Source organism: Geospiza fortis, unplaced genomic scaffold, assembly GCF_000277835.1.
Source record: "Geospiza fortis unplaced genomic scaffold, GeoFor_1.0 scaffold102, whole genome shotgun sequence".
In the NCBI taxonomy this organism is placed as follows: Eukaryota; Metazoa; Chordata; class Aves; order Passeriformes; family Thraupidae; genus Geospiza; species Geospiza fortis.
In genome coordinates this window covers 3,181,060-3,187,535 of record NW_005054373.1, presented here as the reverse complement: position 1 = coordinate 3,187,535, position 6,476 = coordinate 3,181,060, and the positions used below count along the sequence as shown (strand labels likewise).

Genomic DNA, 6,476 nt, shown 5'->3' with positions numbered 1-6,476 from the left:
CTCAGAAGTTCTGTCAGCAGCCCAGAGTAAATAGATCAAATGGAGCTGACATGCTACTAAATTTAATATGCATCCTCGTGTCTTTAAAATTCCCATCTCCCCACACATTTCAAAGGTAAGTTTGTGGATTTCTTAAGTAATTATATTTCAATAACAAGCAAGAGAGAAACGCCTGGAAACTTAACAAAATCACTGACTGCTACATAAATTAAAACCTGATTGATGGATGGAGAACTTAGATGAATTGTTAAATTGGCACATGATTGGGTAAACAGATCCAAGGCTCGTGCAGGACCCAGCTCAGCAGGCTGTGACAGACACGTACCCACAGGAACAGCCACGGGCAAGGGGTAAGCACCCACTGGGTACCCAAAGGCCAAGTCAGCTGCTGGATGGGCACCAGCATGGAGGAGAAACAGAGCTGCAGAGCCAGGTACTGGCACACGGGTGTATGAGGACAGAACCATCCCCAGCCCCGTCACCCTCCTGGGTGTTCTCCCACAACCTGTTTCCAACCTGCTCCCACTGCTGCAGCAAATCCCACCTCTGTGGGGCTGACACCACTGCCAGAGGGCCTGGGGGGAGCAGGGCTGACACAGGGGAGCCAGGACATGGCTATTTCAGGAGCAGAAGTATCAGAGGAAAGCGGATTGTACAAAGAGGAGAGAGAAGGTGGCCATGCCCCTGAGAGCAGCACCGATCCCTGCAATGCCAAATCCTCCCAGGGGCCCAGCCCCGCACTCGCCTCTCCAAGCTGCGCCACTAGCCAGCGCCTGCAACATCTCCAGTGGGAAAATGTAATTTTATTAAGGCTCCTGGAGCTTCACTCTCAGCATCTGCACTGCAGCAGAGCATACAAAGAGAGGTTATGAGGAATTTCTCATTATGGCCACAGGCGCAGACTCATAACATCCCCCGGCCAACCCCAGTTAATAAAGCTCCTGCTCAGCCCACCTGCCCCCAGCCCCTCGCCCACAGGTGCCCCCGCCCTGGGCCACCCTGTGCATCACCCCTCGGCCCTCACAGACAGGAAACTCCTGCTTTGTCTTCCCTAACTCTTATTGCATGGGCACCTTCATTTGCAAACCTGCTCTTAGAGGCCCAGAGCTGTAATTAATCCGTGTCACAGGAAAGATGTAGTGTCGGGAGAATTTATGACTGGCTCTGAGCTGCCGTGATGAGCAGGGGCACCTCAGCCCCTTGTGATATAAATGCCTCTGCTAATTGGATTGCAGGAGCTAATCAGGAGCTGGAGAGAGAATGAAGGCGCTCAGCCTCCTCACTGCTGGTGTGGGCTGATAAAGCTGGCAGCCATGGGAATTGCATCTGCGGGAATTGCATCCTGGCCCGAGATGGCTATCGGGGTACCCAGGGCCACTGGCGTGCGGTGGCCATGCAGCACAGCAGGGAGGGCAGCTGCCCATAGGGCTGTGCTCACACCCATGGGGCTGTGCTCACACCCACGGGGCTGTGCACACCCACGGGGCTGTACTCACACGCACGGGGCTGTACTCACACGCACGGGGCTGTACTCACACGCACGGGGCTGTGCTCATACCCACGGGGCTGTGCTCATACCCATGGGGCTGTGTACGGGGCTGTACTCACACCCACAGGGAGGAACGGGCTGCACGTGGCCAGGAGCTGTCCAAGAACACCCCGCTGGCTGCTCTGGCCAGCAGCACCTTGGGCCGCCCTGGGCCAGGGTATGACCGTGGCATTGCACGGCCGCCTGGTCTGGCCGGTGTTGCAGACACCCCATGGCCTCCCTCAGCAGTCCTTGCTGACCTCAAGTTTTAGAAAGGAGCTGAATACTCAGTGATCCCAATACCATGTCTATTGACACCTTCAGCATGTGCCTTTCCCCAGAAAGACAGAAAATGAGAGAGATGAGGTGGAAGAAACACAACAAGGACCACAACCACAACAAGTGAGGTTGGCCATGACAAGAGCAAACTGGGTGAATGTCACGGGCTACACATGTGCTCCACACACCACACAGGCCGTCAGATGAAGGGTGGGCAGGCGGGAGGTGGCTCCTGAGGACAGGCTCAGGATGCTCTTAAGATGGTCTGACTCCAGCCTTCACAGACTCTTAAAGCACCATGATCATCTCCAGCTCCTTACCAGGGCAGACCTGCCCACAGAGAGATGGGAAGAGTCCTGGATGGAGAGGTCTGATATGGCTCTCCACCCACATAAACCAAACACATGCAGGTCCCCACTGGAGAACAGGGGTTTTTTTGCAATCCAAGGCTCTTCTACATTCAAACAGCTTTTCTGTCTTCTCCATGTCCTTCCTATTGCCCTTTATTTTCATCTCTGGCTCCCTTTCTTACAAACACATGGATTAGAAAGTAAATCCTGAAAATGATGACTAAACCCAGCCATCTCTCCTTATGGAAACACTTTCCCACCTTCTTAAACCTTTTTGAAGGCACGAGGGAAAATAACCCTTGTATTTATGCAAATTTCAAAGTGGCGTGTGATGATGGAAACAAAACAGTGCTGGAGCGCAGCCAAGGCATGGCACCGACGGGGCCTCTCAGCTGCTCGCCTCCCGATTCTTCGGGGGAAGCAGCTGTAGAGAAATGAAAATACAGAAGCCCCCGCACACACCCGCCGCCACCCGCGCGCATTCCAGCACCCGTCACCTCGGAGGCGGCAGGATGAGGCTCTGGCCAGGCGCTGCCTGCAGTCCGGAGCACCCTGTCGTCCCCCACAAGCCTCCCTGTCCCGCTGTTCCCGATTCCCCTTTCAGGAATTTACAAACATTTTCCGCAGATCAATATCTGTATTGATTATTCATTGTGAGCGAGTCGTGTGTCTTTGGTGATCCAACCTGGCAGAGTGAGCAGCCAAAGACTGCAGCAGATACAGAGGGGGAGAAAAAGGAGAAAAAAGCCCTACAGAAGGCGAGAGAGACCCAGATCTGGCTGGGTTTGCTGCTGCCAGCAATGGAGACGGATGGAAAGGAAGGAAGGAAGAAAATGGGAATGGTATGAAAAGGAACGAAGAGACAGAGAGCCGAGGAGAAAAAGCGAGAGCAGGAAAAACAAAGTCACCACTGGAGAACTGGTGCCGGGGCACGCCAGCAGCCTGGAGAGATTCCAACCTTGTGCTCGCCCTTCTGCACAAGGATGTGATGGACTTATTGCTTCGGGAGTGAAAAGTGACTCACGGTTTTGGTATCTGCTACGTAAGAGCTTTGGGGGGATTCCTTGGCTGGCTGACAGAAAGGGAAGAAAGCAGCAGCAGCGAGGTAAAACGCGATCCCTTCCTCCTGCCTTCCTGGGAATACGCGTCGCCCGGGCTGGCTGGAGCAGCTCGCTGCTCGCTTATGATATGCAAAAGGAGAATAATTAAAAGCGCCAGCATCACTTGCAAAGTGAGTAAACACAAAGCCTTTCAAAACATGCTCTTCAGCTAATGAGAAGCTGTAATTTCTTATACTTAAAGGCAAAAAAGACCCTGATGAGGCTCGGTGGAGTGTGCGCGCGCGCCTGCGTGTGTGTGCATGTGTTTGTAGATATGAGAGAATCAGTTAATTGTTGATGATGTTTAGAAAAGGGATTATGAGAAAAGACACTGAAATGATGACAGGGAACATCTTGGATCAGAGCCAGAGAAATAAAATAATCAAGGACAATCAAGCCTGCAGCTCCGGAGAAAGCGCCGACTGTTCTGCCAGGGACTTGGAAGGAATTTCCCCGCGCTGCCGAGCTGCAGCTGGAATACGTGCTTGGCACCAGGAGAGAGAACTGCAAGGAGCAGCTTGCTTGGAGCATGAGACCACAGAAGAGAGAACTATGGAGCTCTGCTATAATTCAGAGGGTAAAACAGCTTTGTCTGCTTATGTGTCAGGTGGAGACTTGATTTTGTCCACATCTGACCTGCCCTGAAAACGCAACTTCTGAAATCCCCTGGCTGAAGCCAGAGCTGAGGATTCTCCAGACGCCTCTCCAGAACTACTGTGACGTTATGAAAACAAAGGAAAGGAAGCTAGAGGAATTAAGTTCTCCTGTGGCTGCAGGACCTGATGGACCTGACCATGGAAACTGTCTCTGGACTCGATTCCTTCCTTAATTCTGGAAATCAGAACCTCCTTGCTCCAGCTGGGGATTGCAGCTCACAAGCACACAGGAAAGGTGGCGGTCACCGGGAATACCAGGAGCAAGCTTTCCTTCCAACCTGGGCATCCAGCTGCTGTCCTGAACGGATGGATTTTAATAAATGTTGGCTTTCTCTTGGGCTGAGGTTGGGTGGGGAGAGAGAATAAAGGGAAATTTAAACCATCCTGTGACTGCTGTGTTGTCAGTGAGCTACAGAAATGCCGTCCCTTTGTTTTGGATGCTAAACTCCGTCTGACTTCATTGTTGCTGGATTTTGGCACGTTACACTCTGGGCTTCTCCAGCAGCAGAAACACATGGTCTATTAAAGTGGGAATCTTTGGGGAGCGGAGGCAGAGGAACGAGCCAATCATACGTGGCTGTTGCACATTGCCCGTTTGGCAGCTTTGCGGGGAGCGTTCCGGACGGTGCGGATGGTAGGTACGGTACGGTGTGCCCAGGAGGGCAGCGCGGCGCGGAGGGGCCGGGGCGCGGAGCGGCCGGCATGTGCCAGGCAGACACCCCTTCCTTCCTTCCTCCCTTCCTTCCTTCCTCCCTTCCTTCCCCTTCCCTGAGCGGCTGCCGAGCCTGCTCAGACCTGAGCGGAATGTTAAGCGGCCAGGAGCAGATTAGCATATTAACCAGCGCTGCCCGGGCGGTGTCAGCCCCGCAGCCGCGGCCATGCGGGGCACAGCCTGTCACAGCTCACCCGGCTCCTTTGTCACAGCCCTTTTTATGTTGCTCTTTGCCTTTTGTTTCCCAATCAGACCCTAGAAATTCATTAACAGCAATGAAAGACGGGGATGCAAAAACCTATAATGAAAACAAATTATCTATTTAAACGGTGCTGGGGCTGAAAGGTGGGGGTTCGTGGCGCCGGGAGTAGAGGAGAAGGAAATCCTGCCACCTGGAAAATGCCTGGACATGCGTGTCCTTCCCCGTGCCAAGGCTCCAAGGAGACAGTTACTACAAAGCCGGTGGTGTGTGTAAAGATGTTGTAGCATTGTCTTTACAGAGCCTCAAACAAATACCAGCGACTGGTCAGAAGGAGAGCTCGGTGCTCATTGTCCCTGCTCCGGCTGCCGGTAATGCCGGAATTCCTCTCTGGTGCTCGATGGGCTTTAATTAGAAACAACTTGCAATGCCCGTAAAGATTTCAAATCACTTGACTTTTACAATCACCCGAGTTCGTTCACCCGGGTCCTGTGCTGTGGCCCAGCAGCGCCCTTCAGCCAGCAGCCCTGACGGGAAGGTGTGGTGGCCGCAGGGACGGCATGCACCGGGCACCGCTGCTGTCCGGACCTGGCCCGGGATGCTGGACCTGACACCAGGCTCTCCAGGCGTCTTCCTCTCCTGTGCTATTTCTTATACAGATTATTTCACAAATGTTACTGTCCCCTAAAGTGTCACATGGTTGTGAGAATAAAAAGATTTAATCCAAGCATGGCCTTTCTATTGGAATTGATCAAATAAGAGAAAAACTGAAATAATCTATTTTGTGTAATTTCTATTTGTAAATGGTGTGTGTGGGGGGAGGGCTTTAAATATCACAGAGGCACAACTTATGTATTTGTCAACAGGATTTTAGGCAAATCTGAATGTCCTGTGCCCCAGAGCTCCATGCCCAGGCTAAGTGTGCCCTTCTGTGGGGTCAGATGTGCAGCTGGGGACACCCTTCCCTGCCCCAGACATGGCATCCCCAAAAATGTGTCACTGGCACAGTTCTCTGAGCTCCAAGAGTCTGTAACTTGTACCTCTGGGAAGCAAAAATGTTAGCAGGGAAAAGGGAAATGGGCTTCAGCCCCTTTGTCACTCTGTACCCAGCTCTTACACTGGCTCAGTCCATGGGCAAAGGCTCCAGGGCTCTGTCTGTGTCCAGTGAGGTATCCCACTAATTCCAGCTGATTTCATCAGCTAAGAATCAAAGACAAACAACACAAAGATTTTATCTGTTGCAGGAATTGAAGAAAATCTCTCAACACCTGCCACACATCCACATTTTTCAGTGAGGAAAACAATAACAGCAACAAACTCTTGTCTGAAGAAACCTCTCCAATTTGTACCTGGTAAAGACATGCTGGATAATCTTACTCTAATGGACTTTAATCTATCTCCACAAACTAAATCCCCTAAGAGCTTCCAAAATTTATCCTAAACTACCACCAGTCCTTATCATTAAAGTTTTAATTGTAAACACGGCAAATAATGGCAAAATCACAGAATTATGGAATGGTTTGGGTTGGAAGGGACCTCAAAGCTCATCCAGTCCCACCCCATGTCCTGCCATGGCAGGGACACCTCCCACTGCCCCAGGCTGCTCCAAGCCCCAATGCCCAGCCCGGCCTTGGGCACTGCCCGGGACCCCA

At 52.1% G+C, this 6,476-nt stretch overlaps 2 long non-coding RNA genes across 2 annotated transcripts in view; one reads left to right on the top strand and one right to left on the bottom strand.

Annotated features, from left to right (window-relative positions):
• LOC115948311 overlaps nt 1–6,476 on the bottom strand; it is a 243,265-nt gene that overhangs the window by 42,622 nt on the left and 194,167 nt on the right. The gene's annotated exons all lie outside the window — the stretch shown is intronic.
• On the top strand, nt 2,533–5,551 carry LOC115948312. The gene is made up of 2 exons (XR_004082143.1): nt 2,533–4,547; nt 4,878–5,551. It is a non-coding gene; the product is annotated as an uncharacterized LOC115948312 (long non-coding RNA).